General features: G+C 36.6%; 1 protein-coding gene across 1 annotated transcript in view; it reads right to left on the reverse strand.

The window, feature by feature from the left end:
* Window positions 1–24,665, reverse strand: part of ZNF804B (zinc finger protein 804B) — a 542,103-nt gene that overhangs the window by 38,931 nt on the left and 478,507 nt on the right. The gene's annotated exons all lie outside the window — the stretch shown is intronic.

The following is a 24,665-nucleotide window of genomic DNA, read 5'->3' on the forward strand; positions in this document are numbered from 1 at the left end:
TTTGGTATTTGACAAAGTATTTTGTCAAACTAGTATTTGACAAAGTAGCCAAGAATACTCAATGGGGAAAGAATAGTGTCTTTGATATATGGTTTTGGGGAAACCATATATTCACATGCAAAATAACAAAATTGGATTCCTGTCTAATGCCATTCACAAAAATTACCTTGAAATTGATTGAGGTCTTAAATGTAAGACCTAAAATCACAACTCCTAGAAGAAAACACGGGGCGAAGCTCCTTAACATTGGTCTTGGCAATGATGTTTTTAATACAATACCAAAGCACAGCCAACACAAGGAAAAATGAAATGGGACCACATCAAACTAAAAAGCTTCCAGGTACCCAAAGACACAATCAGTGAAACAAAAAGACAATCTATGGAGTGGCAGAAAATACTTGTAAAGCATTCATCTCATAAAGGATTAATATCCAAAATATATAAGGAACATATAAAACTCAATAGCAAAAAAATGAAAAATAATGGGCAGAGGATTTGAATAGATATTATACCAAAAAAGACATTCAAAAGGCCAACAAGTGTGAAAAGATGTTCACCATTACTAATTATCAGATACTAAGTATCACCATTACTAATTACAATTATCAAAACTGCAATGAGATAACACTTCACACCTGTTAGAATGGCTATTATCAAAAATACAAGAAATAATAAGTGTTGGCAAGGGTGTGGAAAAAAAGGGAGCCCTTGTGCACTATCAGTGGGAAAGTAAATTGGCGGAGCTGCTATGGAAAAGAGTATGGAGATTCCTCAGAAACTTAAAAAGAAAAGTTCCGTATAATCCAGCAATATCACTACTTTGTATACATCTGAAGAATAGAAATCATTATCTTGAAGAGATATCTATACTCACATGTTCATGGCAGCATTATTCATAATAGCCAAGACATGGAACCAACCTAAGTGTCTGCTGACTGATGAATGGACAAAGAAAACGTTGTGAGTATCTAAAATGGATTATTCAGCCCTTACAAAAGGAAACCCTGCCATTCGTCACAACATGGATACACCTTGAGGGCATTATGCTAAGTGAGATAAGTCAGAGAAAGACAAATAGTGTATGATCCTACCACATACAGAATCAAAAACTGTTAAACTCATAAAAATGGTACAATGGTGGTTTCTGGGGGCTGAGGGGTGGAGAAACTACGGTGGTGTTACTCAAAGTGTACAAACTTTCAGATGTAAGATATTCTGGAAGAGCTAATGTACAGAATGATGATCAAAGTTAATAATGCTATATTGTATACTTCAAAGTTGCTATTAAGTACAGCCTTAATGCTCTCACTTTAACAACAACATACTGGTAATTATGTGAAGACTGTTAACTAACCTTATTGGGGTAAACATTAAACCATATATATGTGTGTGTCAGATTTACACTGCACACCTTGAACTTATACAGTGCTATATTTCAGTTATCTTTCAATAAAGCAAAATAAAAAAGCAACAAAGTTTTAATCTCAAAACAGCAAGAAAAAAAATTAAGACTTTATTTTAAATTGTTAATGAGAAACCAAATCAATTCTATGGTGGTAAAATAATATGTTCCAGATACCTGGTGTTGGGATTGTCTAACCCGATAATATGAAATAACAGAACTCCTAGAGTAACATATGAATAGTTGGTCAAAAGACCATCTTTCTTGAATATTAATTGCATCATTTAAGCTTGACATAAAAACTGGAAAGCAGACAATTAACTCTTAAGATCTTAGACAAGAATGTACAGTGCTAGTAATTTATGTAATTGGTAGCTCCTAAGCTTTGAAAAACAGAGAGGTGGAAAGAAGGGCTGAATATTTATTATGAAATTTGAGAAATCTGATTAGTACTTTTATCAAGGTATAGGAGTATTTTCTGTGAAAATGGGCCAGAAAGGTGCCCAAGTCTAATCCATTATTTTCTTAAGTAGTTGCTCTGGAATTACCCCAATTCCAAAACAAATCACTTCTTAGATTTATGTTTTTAACCTGTTCTAGAACTGGCCACTCTCATACATAACCGGTAGGAATGTAAAATGAACCTACCACTTTGAAAACAGTTTTGCCTGTTTTTTTGTAAAATTAAGCACATATTTACTATACAATACAGCAATTTCATTCTTAAATATTTACTCAAAAGAAATAAAAACACACATATATATATATAAAGTATGATAAAACTTGTACCAAAAATTTCAAGGTAGCTGTATCATAAAAGTCCAAAGTAGAGAGAAGACGGTTTCCAATTTAAAGTGCACTCAACAGGAGAATGGACAAATTGTACATATAACTGAAGAGTATTTCACTTCATATATATATATATATATATATATATATATATATGTATGTATGTGTATATATATATATATACACACACGTATACATATATATGTATACGTGTGTGTGTGTATATATATATAATGAAATACTCTTCAGTAATATAGATTATAAACAACTGGTACCCAAGAAAACATAGATATATTACAGAGTCATTGCACTGAGCTCAGGAAGCCAAACAAAAAACAACACATACTATATGTTTCCACTTATAAAGAGAGCTGAGATGATGGAAATGTTTTAGATCTTTATAATAGTGCTGATTACAGAGATACAGACATTTGTAAAACTCATTAAATATGCATGTGAAAATATTACCTAAGAAATAACTGAACAAATAGGGCACAGATTAGCAGTATTTCAAATCAGAGGAGACTAAAGAGACATAGGGGATTGGAAATTAGCGTTGATATCAGTCTTAAATTTCCTGACTTTGTAACTCTTCAATGTTTATGTGAGATAGTATCTTTACTCTTAGAAAATGCACACTGAAGTATTTAGAGTTAAAGGGGCATGGGATCTCCAAATTATTCTCAAATGATTTTAAAAATCACATCTGGGGCACCTGAGTGGCTCAGTCAGTTGAGTGTCTGACTTCAGCTCAGGTCATGATCTCATGGTTCATGGGTTCGAGCTCCACATCGGGCTCTGCGCTGACAGCTTAGAGTCTGGAGCCTGCTTCAGATGCTGTGTCGCCCTCTCTCTCTGCCCTTCCCCCCCTCTCAAAAATAAATAAACATTAAAAAATAATTTTTAAAAAGCCACATCTGTATTTCTATGGAGAAAAAAAGTTAATAAATACTATAGAGAAAATAGAAAGAAACGGTGAATCTGAGACCTATGGGATGTCTTTGTGCTATTCTTCTAAATTTGAATTATGTTAAAACAAAATCCCCCCACACATCAAGAAAATACATAATAAATATGCAATTGAAATTCAGAGTTCTATAGCATATATAAAATATGGCAGAATTAATGTGAGCCTAACCCTTTTAGGAACTATTTTACAATCTACTTATCACAGACATAGCAGAATCTCTGACAGTAGTCTGAGGACTGTGCTTAATCTTACAGTTGGGTTTCCCAAACTAATGTATGATTGAAGTGAACAATTAATTTGGGAGAATATATTTCAAGGTTGATGACTGTACCTCAGTATAATTAATAGTAAATGATCATTAACCACTTAAGTATGAAGACCAGTTGCCTCTGGAAATAATTTGTAGCTCCTAAAGAGAAAACATGTCAACAACACAACACAAAGAAACACACGTATGTCTAATTTTATTACTTCAGAATAGCATGTGTCCAATTAGTTGAACTTAGTAAAAGACCATTCAAAATGAGTTACAGAAAAGGGGAATTAAAACATAGTGCTAGTATTTTTTATAATACTAATTGAATAATATAATTGAAACTGTAACTTGGCCAGCCAAAGAAACTGGCTGCTAGTGTACTAATACAATGGTATTAAAAGATTTAGATTATATGGAAATATGAAAAATTTAAGAGCTATGTTAAGTGTGTATTGTTTGCACACATAGCTGTTAGTTAATGCAAAGCAATAAAAGCTACAACTAGTCATATTTGACTCTTAAATGATTTCTTAACAAAGTATGTACAGAACAAATCAATAGTAAAATAGTTAAAACAGAAACCCACGCTCTCTTCATTTAATGTATGAGACAGGAATCTTGGGCCAACCGCTTAATAAGGAGAAATTCTGTGGCTCAAAAAAGTTACAGAGAGTTCTGGACATCCAAAGATTCCCTAATTAGAGGTATACCCTCAGTTAGTATATCCTAAAATATATTTTGTTTTTAGCCCCTGACTATTACGAAGCATATAGCTTTTAGCACTAAAAATTAGATGAAAAAGTTCAGGGAAAAAAGAATGGAAATGTAGATAAAGTGAGATGATATCAATACGCCCAGAGTCTTGTTTGTTTTATCCTGAATAGTCCAATTTAAAAATATTAATTGATTTAATAAACAAGAAAGCTTAGTGTTCTGAAAAAGCCAATATTTATTGTAAACAAATTATATGGTTTAAAAACCTTGAGACTGATTCAAATTTGCATACTGTTAACATAATCTGTTTTTCATTCTGCCCCAAATCCAGTAAAACGAGAGAAATGTAATTTTATAAAATGCTAAATTATTGATAAGAGTGGAAGCCAAATAAACAAGTAAAAAGCCCTATTAAGGGACTATTTTGACCACTTCAGGAAGATGAGAAATGGAGAGAAATCATTCAGTGGGTAATAGGAGCACAAAACACGTGCAGAAAAAAAATGACCTTCAAGGTGAGAAAATCTGCAGATCATATGCAAAGTCGGAGTCAACAAGAGAGTTTTGAAAGTGAGTCACTGCCAAACTGCATTTTCAGCAACTGTCTTGCCCAACATCTTGTACTGAACAGTGGGCGGAAGTGATATGTGTTCCTACATCAAGGACAGGGTGCAGCCAATGACAGCAGAGGTGTAAAAATGAGCCCAGAGAGCTACCGACTCTCAGGAGAAGCAAGAAGTTCTCACTTTCAAACTAAAAATGATCAGAATCCTCAGATAATAACATACTGTATCTACATAATTACCAGAGACGGACTAAGACACATTGAACTACCAACCACAGACCAGTCAGCAGGAATTCTCAAATGCAAAAATTATATACTGCCAAGAATTGTCAAATAGTTGGGGAAAATTAGCACCATGAAACTCTTCACACAGAAGAACCTGAGAAAACACACTTCTCATGATCAAAATCGGTTTCTAGGCTACAATGGAGTGAACGGCATTTCAAATGGTCTGAGGGAAGATGATTTTAAAACTCAAATTTTATACTTGGTTAAATTAGCATTCACTTGTGAGGGCAAAATGCAACTATTTCCAAAAACTTTTTGAATTAAAATCTAGAATAGATTTCTGGTTTCTGCTTAGGTTACAACCTTGCAGCAGAAATTTGGCAAGGTCACTGTGTCCACCAATGATAGAAAAGACCAGAAAATCTCAGTAAAATTAATTTCCTTTAATTTCTTGTTCTGATTTATGTTTTTAGCTGTGTCTTTATTGTATTAGTTTCCTGCGGCTACTGTTAAAAACCACTACAAACATAGTGGTTTATAACAACAGCAATATATTCTCTTAGAATTCTGACAGCTGGAAGTCAGCCATCAATTCCATGGAGCTGAAATCAAGGTGTTGAGAGGGTCCAAATCACCTCAGAGGGTCTAGGGGAGAACATGCTCCTTGCCTCTTCTAGCTTTTGGTGGCCTGCCAGCCTTCCTTGGCTTGTAGCTACATCACTTCCATATCTGGCTCTCTGATGACACAAGAAAGGAAGCTCTTTTCTTGTGTCATCCCATCTCACTGACTTCCCTTAGAAGGATGCATATACTTGCATGAAAGCCAATCCTGGTAATGCAGGATAATGTCAGCAATAATGCATTTCAAGATACTTACTTGATCATATCTGCAAAGATTTTTTTTAATACAAATAAGGTTGTCATTACTGGTTGCAGGGATGAACACCTGATATTTTGGGGGACAACTATTCAGTCTACTATACTTATCATTTCATTTCTTGATGCTTTGGGCATTTTATTTTGAGGCTTGCTGGGAGAGAAAAGCCTTTGTGTTTGTTGTTGTTTTCTTTGTTTTTGTCAACTCTTTCTTTTCTTCATTTCTTAAGTGACCTGTCCCCGGGTTCTCCAGGCTAATCAGGACTTGAGGTAGCAACTGGCTTTTCTGTTCCATTGTGGTCTTTGCATTGTGACAGGCACATGGACATGCACCGTTCCTAGTGATTGGTTTGGGAGCACCCCTGGCTAACAGCTTGTTAAAAGCAATAGCCATAGTTTGTGTTTTGTCACTGTTTGTGTTATATTTTTGCAATCCCTTTGACACTTTTCTTGTGTGAGGAAGCCTACCTCAGGGCTGTATTTCAAGCAGGGAGTTTCAGGCTCCATCTGAGTGGATTGCATTACTCTTTACAATTGTGGAAATATTTCTGCTTGCGTTAGCACCACCCATGACCTAGCAGGATTATGTCACCTTTGTGTTTCTGGTCTAATTCTAGTCTACAGAGATATTAATTTCATTTAGAACCTTGCTATATCACTTGTTATTGGTGTTGTCTATGTGCACATTGTGCTTGGCATTGCCATATATTTGAAGCAGAGTGTTGTGTCATAACCTAGACGTACTATGCCATCTATACAAGGGATTCTAGTTGATTTTATTGACTTGTGGTCTTTAATTATATTAAACTGTGGAAAAATGAGTATGAATTTTCACAAATTATCCTGGTTGACATTCACATGAAGGTCAGATATATATCCTTAGGCGTTCCACTGTAACTTAGCATGAGTTATGTGCATTTAAAACATTATCAGAGTTTGGGGTGCCTGGGTGGCTCAGTCAGTTGAGCGGCCGACTTTGGCTCAGGTTATGATCTCACAGTTCATGAGTTTGAGCCCCGCATCAGGCTCTGTGCTGACAGTGCAGAGCCTGGAGCCTGCTTCAAGTTCTGTGTGTGTCTCTCTCTGCCTCTCCCCTACTCATGCTCTCTCTCTCTCTGCAAAAACAAATAAACATTAATTTTTTTTTAAATTACAAAAATAAAACATTGTCATATCATTTAAGAAAATACTGGTGGGATTCAGTTCTCCAGAAGTTTCTGAGATTCTCACATTAAAAAAAATAATACACAGCTATTATATTTTCTCCCTTAATAGCCAAATAAAAGATTAGTAATTAACATTTGAAACTCAACTTGGATAAGAAATTTATAACCATGCCAACCTATCAATTATAGCTATCATAATACTATGCAGACCTTAACAAAGTATCCCTTAAAGAAATATATTCTACAATACAAATCCATGAGCACCAAGATATATGATTAGCTTACACAGGACACAATTCTGCCATTACATTTTTAACATCAATCATGAAGTCAAAGATGCAGAGAGTCAAGATATTTTTAAAGTTTACTACAAGGCATTAATGTTTGGACAACGATTAGATACTATATCACAGATACTGAAACAGAAGCATCTTGCAAAAATTCTCCTGTATACGTTTCTGATGTTGGATCTTACCATCACATATGACTGATAACACATACACACATACATACACACATACTTGCACACATTAGTACTAAGCAAAAAAGTTAATTAAATTTGACAACCAACCAAAATTATCTTACATTATTTGACTACACATTTCTATGTGCCTATGCAAGTAAATTTAGGATACATATAGTCCAAACACACACACATATACACTAAAACACAGATATAATATTTTTCAGGAGGATGAAAAAACAACTTATAAACACTGTTTTTGTGATTTAGAGAATTCTATCTATACTGTTCAACAGATTGAAGTGATAAAAAGACCCTGAGGGGTGTTGCAACATCTGTGGATCCATACGAAATACAAATACACAATAAAGTTTCAAAATGATAAGTTCTTGGAGCACCTGGGTGGCTCAGTCAGTTAGGCATCTGACTCTTGGTTTCAGCTCAGGTCATGATCCCACAGTTTGTGAGTTTGAGCCCCACATCAGGCTCCATGCTGACAGTGCAGAACCTCCTTGGGATTCTCTCTCCCTCTCTCTCTGCCCCTCCCAGCTCACTCTCTGTCTCTCTCTCAAAAATAAATAAGTAAACTTAAAAAAGGATAAGTTTCCAAATATTTTAATGCCAGTTAATTTCAAAATTAATTTAAATATGGTCAAATGTCCAATTAAAGGGGTACTATGTTATAATCAAATGTCTTTTCAAAGAGCCTCAAATTCTATTATAACTACTGGGTTAAATTATTAGGATTTTATTTTGACTATCAAAATATATTTACTTTTTTTCTCTTGAAACATACATAAAATAGGTTGTATAATATAACTTTAATTAACCTCAGAGTATTCAATTGTATTGTACTCTCAAAAATATTTTGTGGTAAGTTTGAGATTAGTTAGTGTTTATGTTTTAGTGAATCTCCCCCATAAAAATACAATAGACCTTCTGAGAATTTGTGTCCTAAGGCAATGTAATCATCAACTTCTATATACTAGATGTGAGGATATTCAAAGTCTTTTATGTAAACAGGCTAGTATATAAGGACACATTTGGGTAATTTACACAAAGTCAATAGATAACTTTTAGAATGCCTAGTAGGTACAGGTAAGCTTTCTTAGTGGAGATGTGTTAGTAACAGGAACAAAGAGTAATCTCGATCCTCATGGAGTTTACTTTCTGTGAGAAGAAGATAAAAATAAATAAATAAATCATTAAAACATATAGCATAACATGATAAAAATTATATAAAAAACAATAAAGTAGGAAACAAGAGATATGAAATAACAAAGGGATAAGTTGCAAATTTAATAGGCAGTCGAGAGAAGTCCCATTGAGGGCTGCCCGGGTGGCTCAGCCTGTTGAGAATCCAACTTCATCTCGGGTCATGGCCTCACAGTTCGGGAGACTGAGCCCCACATTGGGCTTGCTGCTGTCAGCCTAGAGCCTAGAGCCTGTTTCAGATCCTCTGTCCCCCTCTCTCTGCTCCTCCCCTCTTGCACTTTCTCAAAAACAAATTTAAAAAAAACAAACATTAAAAGAAAAAGAAAGGTCCAATTGACTGCAGATCTGAAATAAATAGGGGAATCAGCTGCCTAGATATTAGGGCAAGAACATTCCAGGCAGGGAGAACTACAAGTGCAAGAGCCCTGAGGACAGAGTAGCTAGGAGGGATGTGTCAAGAGAGCAATGAGTTAAAAGAAAGCAGTAGGAGGGGGCGAAACCTTGTCAGCTTGGCTTCTAATTTAAGACAGACACAAAGGAGTTGGAGGGTTTTGATCCAAATAATAAGAATGATTTGATTATTCTTTTGAAAATAGACTAAGTGGAAGATGGGCAAGCAAGAACAGACGTAGATAGACTGGTCATAGGGCTATTGCAGTTATTTAGACAAGACCAGGGTTGTAGCCAACAAGGTGGTAAGTAGTTGCTATAGTTTTACAGGGACACACTTTCCTGATTTCATGACCAATGAGAGAAAGAAAGAAGTCAAAATTTTTGGCCCGACAAGCTGGAAGTGGGACTTTACTTTCTGAGAAGGGAATGCCTCAAGGAAAAGCGGGTTTCTGAGAATAAAGATCAAAAGTAAGATTTTTCATCTCTTTTAAGAACATTTTAATTTTGAGGTGCCTTTTGGAAATCCAAATGCCCATACTAGTCTATTAATTAACATAACAGTCTAGAATCAAGAAAGTGGCTCATTGAGAAGCCATAAATTTGGAAATTTTCTATTCCCTACCTCAAGAAGACCAGGAAAAATCACCAGGGACTACATAAGATAGAAGAGGGAGAAGAGTTTGTGGCTTGAGCCCTGGGACATTCCAACATTTAGAGATAAGCAAGAATCCTCAAGTGAGAAGAAAACAAGCTGTCATTGAGCAAGGAGAGAAATCAGGGTACAGTAGTGTCCCGGATGGAAAGTTTGAGTAAGTAAGGAGGTGAGTAGGAAAGAAAGGCAAAGAGAGGAGCTAACAGAAAACTTTTGGATGTACAGACTTTTTCATAATAACTGGAGTCAATGCTGAAGAGGTGATCAGAAGCAGGCAGGTGGGTTGTGTGGTGTTAGGATTTGGGGGAATTTCTCCTCTACGTGCACCTATTTTCTTAAGTAGAAAAAATGTCATCCGTTGAGAATGAAGATTGGCGAGGTAGCACTGGAGGTTTTAGCAGAGAGATGATGTAGAATAGTCATCTATCAGAGTGGGAGGGCACATAAAATACGGACTTCTAGTATGACTGCTCTTTTTGACCCAGGCACAGATTTGGAAGACCCCTGTTTGGAATATGAGGTGCAGAATGTGGTGAAGAACTTAAGAAGAAAAAAAAATCTTTCCTCAAGATGAATATGTAACCTTAGTGATACAAAAAAGAACTGCCTCAAATATGTAAAGACGTTTTATCGTTTTTCAGAGAGATGCCAATATTTTGTTTTGTTTCTTTTTCCATGTTTTATTTGTTGGAAGTACTGATGACCTAAGAAATGAGAATTAAATGGGAGCTCTGGGGAAAATGTAAATCCAGCAGCCAAAACACCCATCATGCAACTGCAAATCAATGAAACATTAACTATTTGAACCTTTATTATGTGCTAGGTATCAATGTGAGATCGGCAAAGGAAGCTTCGTGAATAGGAAAAATACTCCAGAAATAGTAGATTAAGTCCCATTTATCTTTTTCAGTTGTCAATTTCCTAATCACGTTATACTTTGCAAATGAGAAGTATCAAACTGAGCAAATCGAGAGCTTCTGGCGGCAAATATTTATAAATTGGCTAAATGTAGATAAAATTCTAATATTGAATTAAAACCTGACCACTTTAAATAATTTCAAGTTGGAAATTAATTGTAATAAAATGAAACATTTATTTAATCAATAACCCCACCTAGGCTTTTGCACTTGCCTTTTATCTGTAATCCAAGAGATGTCAGTAGAAATCCTGATGAAAGCATTCTTTGAAACAAAGAAAAGAAATGTAGTGCCTTTCTTTCATTAGACTTGGCATGATTTCCATTTTGATGGCTGTATTGTCTCATGTTGCCTCTTTGTAGTTAGTAGTATGAGGTCACTGTTTTGGTCTGTCCTTTGAAGCTGAATTTTTCTTTTAAACTCTGGTTTTAGTAAAATATCCTCAAAATTGCTTGCAGAGTTTTGCTTACTTTGGGGACACAGTGCTTAGGGTTGTTATAAAAACTGATTAATTACTTTTTAAATAATTATCTACATCTGAGAAGCTGCCTTTTAAACAGCTAAAACATTTTTTTAGAATCATAAGAAAGAACTGTTTTATTTTTTAAACCTAAAGCGACACAAGCATTTGAAAATCAACTTAACAGTATTTGTTTTTCTCTGCTTCACAAACAGTGTCAGGAAGCAGGAAGGCAGCATAAGTGCAACATTTGTCCAAAAATTGGAGAATGGATAAATGGAATTGGAGTTGGCCTTTCCAATGTTCTGAGATAGTTAATTAAATGCTTTTTCGTTTTCTTGATCCTATGGTGGAGGGATATATATTGTTTCTTTACAAAAAATGAAATAAACAACCACAAAAACCTTCCACCTAAAATCTAAGAGAGGGAGAAAAATGAAGATGAAAGAATTTCTTCCTTCCAAAACTCTCAAAGACTTGCTGTGTTACAAATAAAGTTCAAAGGATCATTTTAAGAGTGACAGGAACATAGCAGGACATAGAGTAATACAGAGCCACAAAACTCAATAGTTATTTTGTGGACTATGCTAAAAATCATACACTGAGAAGGTATCTGTTGTTTTGAAGCCTACCTTCAACCTCAATTACCTGTATTTAGAATTACTAAAAACACCATCTCCATAACTACACCATAAATATGTACATTTGTTTTTTTGGCTCCTGTTCTATTTGTGTTTATGGTACAGATTCACTACATTATGTATCACATTACCTCATCGTTAAGACATACAGTAGTCCCCCCTTATCCACGGAGGATATATTCCAAGACCCCAGGGGATACCTAAAACTGGATGATATTGAACCCTATATATATACTATGTTTTTTTTTTCCTACACATACATACCTGTGATAAAGCTTAATTTATAAATTAGGTATAGAAAAGGTTGACAACAGTAACTAATAATTAAATAGGTGATTAATAATAATACACTGTAATAAAAACTTGTGAACGTGGTCTCTCTCTCTCAAAATATCTTGTTGTACTATATTTCCCCCTTTATCTCATGATCATCTGAGATGACAAAATGGTGAGGTAATGAGGTGAAGTGAAGTGAATGATGTAGGCATTATGATGTAGTGTTGGGCTACAACTGACCTACTGATGACATGTGAGAAGAAGGATCATGTGTGTCCAAACTGAGGTGGACCATGGGTGACTAAAACTATGGAAAGCAAAACCATGAATAAGGGGGAACTACTGTACATTTTAAGCAATAAATTGTAATTGATTTTCAAAAACAACCTTCTTCATTTTGCCTGTGAGGTACTCAAGGCATAAGTTCTTATCCCATTTTGGAAAATATGAAATTGAATCACATGAAATTGAAAATAAATGAAAATGAATTGAATATTGAATATGAAGTTACTCAGGGCACCTGGGTGGCTCAGTCAGTTAAGTGGACAACTTTTGACTCCGACTCATGTCATGATCTCACGGTTCACAGGTTCAAGCTCTGTCTGTGTCAAGCTCTGTATTGGGATTCTCTATCTTCCTCTCTCTCTGACCCTCTCCCACCTCTCTCCCTCTCCCTCCTACCCTCCCCCCCCAAATAAATACATAAACTTTAAAAAAATTACTAATTCATATATATGCATTATACTCTGTGTCAGGTACTTTCTAAGTCTTATGACCTAGAAGACTGAGTAGGAATTCAGTGGGGAAGGATGTTCCTGGTAGAGGAAACAATATGAGAAAAGATAGGGAGATGCTAAGGAGCAAGACATATTGGAAGTATGGCAGATACCTCAAGGTGGCTGAAATATGGAATGTGCAGCTGGAGAAATACTATGAGAGAAGACAGCTAATTGAATAATTTAATACTAAGGAATTTAAACCTTATCCTATAAGTAAAAGGTACACATTGAAGGTTTTTAAGGATCTTCAGTTTCCTAGAAGATTGGTCTGGTAGAAAAATAAATCAGGTATAATTATGCCTGCTGTGTGGAATGGGGGAGATAGGAGAGTATGGACACATCTGGAAGTTGCTAGGATACTTTAAGGGAGCATGATGACAAAATTGTTTCAACGTCGATGGAATGTAGGGAAAAGAATCTCAAGACATCTAAGACGGAGGTGGGATTGCTAGCATTGCACATGCAGATGAGAAAGAGAAAAACCAAACTGGCTCTGATCTTTGTAGGTGCTCTGAGAATTTGGTAAAGTCATGGGATTAGACAGAAACACGGGAAGAGGAAGAGATTTAAAAGTAATTATAAAAAGTCTAATTTTTTTTATGTGTTCCTGCTGATAGGTATTTGGAAATGCAGGTTTGTACTTCAGGGTGCTGTTCTGAGCAAAAGATACAGAATTTGTTCTTATTGTCATTTAGATATATCCACATATACAAAAAAAATTAATCAAGCACAAAGATTGCATATTGGGCTAAAATAGAAATCTAGAGAACATTTATTTAATAAAGAGATAGCAGAAGAGCAAAGGAAAATAATTCAAAAGCAGGTGCAAGTTACAAAGATATGCAGGATAGATATGATTTATAAAGACTAAGGAAGGAGATAACTCTAAGAAAGAAGTAGTCTTGAAACCCTTTCAAAATTCTCTTTCAAATAAGTAATACCCCAAATTTAGGAGTATATTTCCATTCCAATTGATTTTTAATTTATTTAAATGTTTATTTATTTTTGAGACACACACACACACACACACACACACACACACACACACACATAGAGTGTGAGCAGGGAAGGGGCAGAGAGAGAGGGAGACACAGAATTCAAAACAGGCTCCAGGTTCCAAGCTGTCAGCACAGAGCCCGACTCAGGGCTTGAACTCATGAGCTGTGAGATCATGACCTGAGCTGAAGTCGGACTCAACCAACTAAGCCACCTAGGTGCCCCCCACAATTGATTTTTAAGATATCAGTGCAACTTAGTGTATGCAGCTTTAGTCTGGTAAAATACTTTTCACTGTTCCCACTACACATACACACACACACACACACATACACACACACACACACAGTATTATCAAATTTTTGAGCCACAGTCTCACCTGTTTCACTATATTTTTTAAAATAATACATCTGATGAAAATGCTGCTTTTTCAAAAACCAATAATTTGGGGGCCAGATAAACAATGAGAAAGGATGTATGGGTAAAGTGACAAATGAAGTACAAAGTCTAATTCCTCAAAGTAAAAATAGAGTTCACCTTGAAGTTAACTAACAGGTCCATATTAAGATAACATCTGTCGAGTAGTGATTCGTACAAGAGGAACTTCAGAGTTACTTGGAGTATACTTGCCACTTTGGTTTCATATGCAGAACTCGATGTTAAAGAAAAGCATATTATAATTGTTATATCTGCATCTTTGTCCCTGTAAAGGATCATAGATACATAGCCTTCCTATAGTTCTTACTGAGGGATATTTACTTATAGTCAATGCTACTTACAAATTTGGGAGTTCATATTATTTATAATACACATTAACATCTGGCAGGGCAGAGAGTCAAAATTCTGAAATGTAAATATAACCTTTATCATGAGCTGTGTGAGGATGGGAAAAGAGAGAAAATAAGTCAACCTTGGGGCCAGACTGGCAATATCAGAAACGGCAGTGACAGGGGTGTTAGGACAGCTATTCTGGTGGCTTGTTAAAGACAAATAGGCAAGTTGCTCAGCGGAGGAATAGAAGTGGCCCTATTCCAGAGGTCAGTGAAAGCCCTGACTGACGTCTTCAAGAATCTATTTGGAAACCTCAAATCCTCTGACAAATAGGGGGAGGAAAAAAATCTAAGCGTAGACAATGGTATTATACTTGCATCAATTACTTGTGCTCATGGCTGTAGAGAATCCATAATACCATCACTTCTTCCATTAGTCGAGATGTCTGCGATAGAATGGAGTGACCAGAGGTCTCTCCCTAAAAGGATTGCAGTTCGGGAACTTACGCTGAGGCCCTAGTGAAAATTAATGTAGCTGCACCCACTGCAAGGCCGGTTTCCATCTCTGCCGGCAACTACTGCCAGGGGTCAAGGCCCAAGCAGATGGTGGGTGACACTGCAGATGGAGATGTATTACTCCTGTTGTTCCTATTTCTTAATTAAAGTGGAAAAATAATTTGTATTTTCACACAATGTTTTGGTTTTCTTAGCAGAGTCATTATTAACATTGTATCATTTTATTCTTATAATTATACGAGTTTTTGTTTTAGGTAAACTTAAATGGAATAAAAAATAAATTCCAGCAACACAAGAAAAGACAGGATTTGATCGTTTTGTATTGGTTTAAATACAAACTGTTTAAGTTGGCATGTATAGCCTTCACCAATTAGGGATCAATCTGAGTTTCTCCCATCAACCGCACTTGAACATAAGCTTCAGCTCTATGCACATTAAGCTTTGAGTTTCTCCTTATTATCACCTCAATTCCACGGCACTCCTTTCTGATTTTGTTTCCATTGCCTAAAACGTCCTTTTTGGGCTCATTTATTATTTACTATAATAATTTATCCCAAATCACAAACATATAAGCACACTTTGTCCTCTGACTTTTATTCCATGCTCCTGGAAAACAGACTCAGGGACAGATGCTCTTCTCCGCAGCCTTGCCATTTTGTCCATCATCAATCACAGCAGTCTTTCTTCTGACTCTGGAGGTCACCTCACTATGCTTCCCAACCCTGTTCTTTAGGCAGCACCTACAAATCACTAGGAAATGGTGATTGAGATGAAGACTATTTTATCATTCTAGATACAATTTTATATCCCACACACAAGAATAAAATAACTGCTTACTTAGGTACAAAGATATGATATGGGAGGGCACACAAAGAGCCTCTTGATGCTGACAATATTCTGTTTTTTGATTTTTTGAATAGTGTGTTCACTAAAACAGGTAAGAGAGTAACAGGTTTAGAGTACAGACAGATAGGTGGATATCAAAGATAAATGTCAAAGTTGGAATGTCCTTGGATCACCCTAATTAGGTATGTGGGGTCACTTAGATGTTCAGGACTGAAGCTCCAAAACAAACTCTAACTTAACAGGACATATTTCCGAGTCACCCATGTAAAAACTTAAGAAAAATCATGGGTATGGATGAGGTCACCCGGAGATCATGTAATGTGGGAAGACAAGAGAAAGAAAGATGGAAACTTAAATAAAACTACTGATATTTAAGGAGGATCTGGGGGAAAGAAGCTTCTATGTGCTCAAGAGGGGACAGTTAGCAAACAGCAGAAACACAAGGGGAGGCTGACTAGAGATTGAATTTCTACACTGAAGGGCAGTGGTCAGAGTCTAAAGCCAGGTCAATTGAAATAAGAATCAAAAGTGAAAGCATATTTAGGCTTTGGGAACGTGAAGGGCACTGGCACCATTAGCTTTCAGAGGTGTGTTGGGCTCCAGAGACAGACTGCATTAGGTTGAGATATGATACAAAAAGGACAGTGAGTGCAGGCTACTCTCTCTCAAAAATTGGTCCTGAAAGAGAAACAGAATGTAGGACAGATGTTGGAAGATGATGTGTCAAACCTGAAGGAAGTTTTTTTGGTTGTTGTTTCATTTTGTTTTGTTTTTCTTTTTTCATTATGATTATTATTATTAAGATTATTATTATTTTGGAGGAGGCTTGGCGATGTTTATATGCAAAAGGAAAATCTCTACTAGATTATAAAGTTGGGTCAGTTAGTAAAGCAAAGGAGGAAGTGAAAGAGGGTTACTAATACAAAACTAGCTTTCAACACTAAGAGGGACAAAGGAGGGGGCGCCTGGGTGGCTTAGTTGGTTGAGCGACCGACTTCAGCTCAGGTCATTATCTCACGGTTTGTGAGTTCTAGCCCCACATCGGGGTCTGTGCGGACAGCTTGGAGCCTGGAGCCTGCTTCGCATTCTGTGTCTCCCTCTCTCTCTGCCCCTCTCCTGCTTGCACTCTGTCTCTCTCAAAAATAAATAAACATTAAATTTTTTTTTTAAAGACGGACAAAGGAGGTAGGTATGGATATAGATAAAAATACATTCACAAATGATGAAATTGAAGAAGCTTGTGTGTTCCAGTCTTGATTTCCTCTGTTAAGTAGGAGGCAGTGTTTTCTGCTGCTACTGATATTGTGAATATTCACGGAGGAGGGATCTGCATTAGTTTTCTGGGACTTCCATAACAAGGCACCACACACTTAGTCCCTGTAAACAACAGAATTTTATTCTCTTACAGTCTGGTAGCCTGAAGTCTCAGACCTTTTTCACTAAAAGGTATAAGCAGGGGATGCTGTCTTTCTAACAGTTTAGGAAAATTCCTTCCCTGCCTCTTCCAGCTCTGGTGTTCCTTGGCTGTGGCTGCAGAATTTCAATCTTTATCTTTATCTTTCCATGGCCTTTTCTTCCGTCTCCCTGAGAGCCTCTTATAAGGGCATTTACTGGATTTAGGGCCCCTTTATATCATCTAGGATGATCTGATCTCAAGATTCTTAACTTTATAACGTCCACACAGAACTTTTTGTTTGTTTGTTTTAAATAGGTCTCATTCACAGGAGAGGGAGGTATGGGGGGACATATCTTTTTGGGGTCACCAATTCAACCACTATAATATCCAGTGAGTTCTGTTATAAGAAGAAAGACTTGAGGGGCGCCTGGGGGGCTCAGTCGGTTAATCGTCCAACTTCAGCTCAGGTCATGATCTCATGGTTTATGAGTTCGAGCCCCATGTGGAGCTCTGTGTGGGCAGCTCAGAGCCTGGAGACTGCTTTGGATTCTGTGTCTTCCTCTCTCTCTCTCTGACCCTCCCCCACTCACGCTCTGTCTCTCTCCCTCTCTCAAAAATAAATAAACATTCAAAAAATTAGGAAAAAAAGAAGGAAGACTTGAATACATTTTATAGTTTTCTCCTGCTTCAAACTCATAGACATGATTTTATCATATATAAAAATATATATATATAATCTCACTCAAAAACAAAAAGGGGTCAGTCTGGATTAACTGGAAACCCTGGCAAATCCCTGAAAAAATAGAAAGCAAGAAGAAAAAGAGCCAGAGAGCAAACCACAGTGGCAAAATGTAAAAGCAACATTCTCATGGTCTATGCTGGGAAGGCATGGAATCTGTGAAAAGGAGGGGACCAAGGAGGAACACACAGTATTATTTTACTTTTATTTAAAAAAACATTTTTTTTATGGGGACCTGGGTGGCTCAGTCGGTTAAGCATCCGACTTCGGCTCAGGTCATGATCTCATGGTCTGTGAGTTCCAGCCCCGCGTCGGGCTCTGTGCTGACAGCTCAGAGCCTGGAGCCTGCTTTGGATTCCGTGTCTCCCTCTCTCTCTCTGACCCTCCCCCACTCATACTCTGCCTCTCTCCCTCTCTCAAAATAAATAAAAATTGGAAGGGCAGAGAGAGAGGGGGACATAATGTTTATTTCTGAGACAGAAAGAGACAGAGCATGAGTGGGGGAGAGAGAGAGAGGGAGACACAGAATCCGAAGCAGGCTCCAGGCTTTGAGCTGTCAGTACAGAGTCAGACGCGGGGCTAGAACTCACAGACCGGGAGATCATGACCCGAGGCGAAGTCGGACGCCCACCAGACTGAGCCAGCCGGGTGCCCCAGGAAACACAGTATTATTAGTTATGATATCAGAGCAGGAGCCACTAGGTAGGTCACGTTTTAGTGAGAGCAATTGAAAGTTCTCCTGTCAGAAATGGTAAGTGAAACACTTTAGGAAAAGAGAAGCACACATGTCTCCTGAATGGCTAATATTTGGTTGTGAGTACCCAACTTAAAAAATTAACTGCAAAGGGATACTGCTCTCTGAGTCACAGAAAAAGACGACAGGCAGAGGTTAGCTTGCATGTATCTCTCTGAACAAAGAGGAGACAGTCATACAGGATATCTCAGTTACAAAGTTAAGTGTACAAATAAGCTACAAATATTGAATAGACTCCTAAAAGAAAGACAGATGAGCTAATCAATGGAAAGCTTACATATGACCAGAGTCAACAGCAATCAAAATGGAGTTTTAAAAATACACTTAATATATATTTATTATTAATATCTACAGAGAGATATGGGAAGATATCACATCCACAACAAGAATAGGTAATTGTGAAGTAAGAAATGATTACAAATTTTTGAAATGTAAAAAATACAGTTGCTTTAATTTAAGAAAAAAGTACAAAAAACAACGAAAACAAAACAAACAACAACAAAAAAACCACTGTGACTATAGAGACAAGAAAGGAAGATGGACACATCTGATAAATACCTAAGTGCCCTGAAGCACCAAGCCCAGGAATAAGTTTATAAGTAACACCAGAGGTTACATAGATGGAAAGCATGAAAGCGACATAGAGAATGGATGGAACATTTGCACATCTCTATAAAAGTAATCTTAGTTGTAATAAAAGTGAGTGCTTACATACTATTTAAAATATGCCAAGCAGTGATCTAAGCAATTGACATTATACAAATGTATTTAATCCTCACAACTGGCCTTTGAAGAAGAGAAGTTAGTGACTCACCTAAGGTCACATAGATAATAAACAGAGAAGCTGGGAAATGAACCTTTGCAACCAGGCTCCGGAGAGCAGCTATTAACCATTATGCTCAGCTGCCAGACCATGAAAATAGTAAGCACAGACAGGAGATCTAACTGAATAAGTGATAGTAGAGAAGCTCCCATAACTAAAGAAAGACACAGAGCTTCTTTGAGGACAAAGGAATTGAAAGATAAAACGAATCAAATGGCAAATGGCGCATCTCTAGTCCATATTTTATATTATTTATTCAGGCTTCCAGACTAATCAACAAAGTTGACAAGGAGGGAAGATTGTTGTGTGTTTTTTGGTAATTCATAAGGTGTTTTTATTGTTTATTTTGGTTTAAATATTTATTTATTTTGAGAGAGAGAGAGAGAGAGAGAGAGAGAGAGAGAGAGAGAGAGCCTGAGCGAGGAAGGGGCAGAGACAGAGGAAAAGAAAGAATCCCAAGCAGGCTCTACACTGTCATCAGAGATCCCAGTGCAGGGCTCAATCCTACCAACTATGAGATCATGACCCGAGCCAAAACCAAGAGTCAGACAGTTAACCACTGAGCCACCCAGGTGCCCCTGTTTTCATTCATTTATAAGATTTTCTAATGCCACTTTCTTTATAATTAAGGTTAATTAGGGGGATATACATAAGTCTTACAGCTGCATTTTCCAAAAATATTTCTAGTTACTGAACATGAAAACGTAAATACAAGCAGTACAACGAACCCACAGAGAGTGAGTCAGAGGAAAGAAGGATTCCAGTGACTACAGTATAAAACACAATCCCTCGCTATACAGATGTCTGTAAATTTTATTATCTTCACCTGTATTTGATTCTCCAATTATAGTGTTACCTTGACTAGGAATAGCTACTTATTCAATCTACTTGATTTTTCCTAAATTATTTTGTTTCAGCACAACTACAGGCACATCTTGTTTTATTGTGCCTCACTTTACTGCACTTCAGACATAAATTGTGTTTTTTTTACGAATTAAAGGTTTTTGGTAATCCTGTGTTGAGCAAAGCTATCAGCACCATTTATCCAACAGTATTTGCTCATTTCATGTCTCTGTGTCACATTTTGGTAATCCTCACAGTATTTTAGACTTTTTCATCATTATTAAATTTGTTATGGTGAACTGTGATCAGTGACCTTTAATGTTACTATTGCAGTTGTCTTGAGGCACCATGAAATGAGCTCATATAAGGCTACAAATTTAATCAATAAAGATTGTGTACATTCTGACTGCTTCGCTGACTGGCCATTTTACCATCTCTCTCTCTCTCTCCTCAAAGCTCCCTATTCCATGAGACACAACAATATTGAATTGAAGCCAATTATTAACCCTACAATGGCCGCTAAGTACTCAAGTGAACGGAAGAGTCACACATCTCCCACACTAAATCAAAAGCTAGAAATGATTAAGCTTACTGATGGAGGCATGCCCAAAGCCAAGATAGGCTAAAAGCTAACCTGTGGCACCCAAGAGTGAACCAAATTGTGAATGCAAAGGAAAAGTCCTTAGAGGAAATTAAAAGTGCTAACCTAGTGAACACACAATGATAAGAGTAAAACGACCTCATTGCTGATATGAAGAAAGTGTGCATGGCCTGGATCGAATACCAAACCAGCCACAGCATTCCCTTAAGGGAAAGCATAATCCAGAGCAAAGCCCTAACTCTCTTCCATTCTAAGGGAGGTGAAAAAGATATAGAAGAAAACTTGGAAGCTAGCACAGTTTGGTTCATGAAGTTTAAGGAAAGAAGCCATCACGTTAACGTACAGGTGCAGGGTGAAGCAGCCAGCTCTTATGTAGAAGCTGCAGTAAGTTATCCAGAAAAGTTAGCTAGAATAAGTAATGAAGGTAGCTACACCAAGCCACGGATTTTCAATGTACACAAAACATCCTTCTATTGGAAGAAGATGCCATCTAGGACTTTCTTAGCTACAGAGTAGTAATGCCTGGCTTCAAAGCTTCAAAGGAAGGCTAACTCTCTTGTTAGGGGCCAATAACAGCTGATGACTTTAAGTTGAAGCCAATGCTCAGTTACCATTCCCCAAATCCTAGGGTTCTTAAGAATTATGCTAAACCTACTCTGCCTATGTGCTATAATTGGAAAAACAAAACCTGGATGAATAGCACAAGTATTAATAATATAGTTTACTGAATATTTTAACCCCACTGTTGAGGTCTATTGCTCAGAAAACAATATTCCTTTCAAAATATTACTGCTCAGTGAAAATGCACCTGGTCACAGAAGAACTCTCTCTGATGGAGACGGAGAATGAGATGAATGCAGCTTTCCTGCCTCTTGACATATTATCCATTCTTCTGTGGTTTACTAGGTCATCCATTCTGCTGGGTCAAGGAGACATTTTGAATTTCAAGTCTTATTATTTAAGAAATACATTTTGTAAAACTAGAGATGCTACAACTAGTGATTCCTCTGATGGATCTGAGCCAAGTAAGTTGAAAACCTTCTGGAAAGCATTCACCATTCTAGATGCCATGAAGAATATTTATAATTCATGGGAAGAGGTCAAAATGTCAACATAAACAGGAATGTGGAAGAAGTCAGTTCCAACCCACACTCATGACTTTCAGGGGATCATGACTTCAGTGGAAGAATTAACTACGCATGTGATGGCAAGAGCCATAGAACTAGAATTGAGAGTGGAGCCTACAGATATGACTGAATTACTGCAATGTCATGATAAAATTTTAATGGATGAACAAAGAAAGTAGTTTCTCAAGATGAAATCTACCCCTTGGAAAGATGCTGTGAAGATTGTCAAAACAACAACAAAGGATTTAAAACATGACGTAAATTTAGTTGATCAAGTAGTCACAGGGCTTGTGAGCATTGACTCCAATCTTGAAAGAAGTTCTACTGTGGGTCAAATACTATCAAACAGCATCTCCACCTCATACTACAGAGAAAGGAAAATTCAGTCTACAGGGCAAATTTTTCTGTTGTCTTATTTTAAGAAATTGCCACAGTCACTCCAGTGTTTAGTAACCACCACCATGATCCCTCAGCAGTCATCAACATGGAGGCCAGACCCTCCACCAGTAGAAAGATTATAACTCACTGAAAGCCTAGATGATAGATAGCAATTTTTAGCACTAATGTATTTTTTAAATTAAGGTATGTCTTTTTTTTTTAGATATAACACTACTGCACACTTAATAGACTATAGTGTAAACAACTTTTATATACACTGGGAAAGCAAAAAGTATTTTGACTAACTTTATTGGAATATTTGCTTTATTATGTTGGTCGGGACTGAACCTGAAATATCTCTGAGGTATGTCTGTATGGAACCAAAATTAATTATACTCTTAAGCAATTGTTACACATAGCCTCACTGCCGTGGACAAAGGTCCATTTTCAATTAGTCCAAGTGAGCAGGATCCTGAGTAAATATGGGGAAAAAGAAATATTCTGATGTGATACCATTTAAGGTTGGCATATTTGGACGGGGTGACTTTATAAGGCATGGGGTTCTATATAATGCACCTCAAAAAGATGTAGAGCATCCAACTCTTGATTTTGCCTCAGGTCATGATCCCATGATCCAGGTCAGGATCAAACCCTGTGTTGGGCTCTGTGTTGAGTGTGGAGCCTGCTTGAGATTCTCTCTTTCTACCCCTGCCCCTCTCCTCCACTTGTGCCTTCTCTCTTTCACTCAAAATAAAAAATTATTAGTAATTTTTTTTCATGTATAAAGGGAATTGCTGTTAGCATAATTTCACGTGACTATTTACACAAAACAAGCTAGGGGCATTAGACACATGATGAAAGTAAAATACAGAGATTACATTTATAAAAACTACTATGAACTGAAATTATAATTTCTTTCTCAGTATTATTTCTGCTATACTATGAGATATAGTATTTTACCTAGAAACAATTAGAACTTTATACTTAATATGTTAATTTAAAAACACATTTTAAAGCAATTCATTGAAGGATTTTTGATAACTTCCTTTAGGAATTAATGCTAGTATTTAATGCCACTGTGTAATTGAGGAAAATTTCTCCTGCTGCAGGAGATGATCCAGCCTCTTAATTCAGGTTATTATGTGTGTTTGTAATTAAACTCAGCACAGTTGATGAGAAGAAAACATCCTAAAATTTGCTCTTTAATGAGCCATTTTATAGAGCACTAACACGCTAGGAGCTATAGCAACTTGTCTAACTCAATCACCTGGCCCACAATAGCATCTGAAATTTCATATACCTATGCTACCTAAAAAATAAAAAAAAAAATCAATTCTGATATCTAACAAAATAAAAGTAAATTAAAATGAAACATATGCAGTTTAGAGAATAATAATTTTAAAAACACCTATGAAATCACCACCGGCTTTAAGCAAGTGAATACTGTGGGCACCATATAGGCCTCTGTTCTAAAGAACTAACTACACTACCAGCCTAAAGCGTGTGTAAACCACTCACTTGACTTTCATTATAACTTTATCACCTATGTATGCAAGCCTAGACAGTATGTTGTTGCCTCACATGTTTTGGAGATTTATGTGAATGGAATCATACCGTATGTATTCTCCTATGAGTTGGCTTTCTTTGTTTGCTCATTATTATGTTTTTGAGGTTCCTCCATCTGACTATAGTGGTGACAGAATGTTTATTTTCAGTTTTTATAGTGTTGCACTGTTGCACTATTCCTCAGAACACTTTGTCAACCATTTCTGATAGCTTATTTGAGTTGTTTCCAATTTCTTGCTTAAAAACAATTTTTATAAGAATATATGCATCAGAATATATCCTTATAAATAGTCTGGCAGCAAATGTAACCAGAGTTATTCTAGTCTATATGCATGGGAATGGGTTTGCTTGGTCACAAACACACCTGTGCCGAATTACTGGTAATGAAGATCACCAAAGGGTTTTTATCATTTATATTAGTCCTGTTAATAATACTGAATAAGTTTTTAATTTGTGAAATTTGGTGGCTTTGATTTGGAATTGGGTTGTGTTGTAATTTCAAGTTCCCAGACTACTATTAAAAGTTAAGGTTTTTTAAAAAATAAAGC

Source organism: Herpailurus yagouaroundi, unplaced genomic scaffold (assembly GCF_014898765.1).
Source record: "Herpailurus yagouaroundi ecotype Mexico unplaced genomic scaffold, PumYag 100, whole genome shotgun sequence".
Lineage (NCBI taxonomy): Eukaryota > Metazoa > Chordata > Mammalia > Carnivora > Felidae > Herpailurus > Herpailurus yagouaroundi.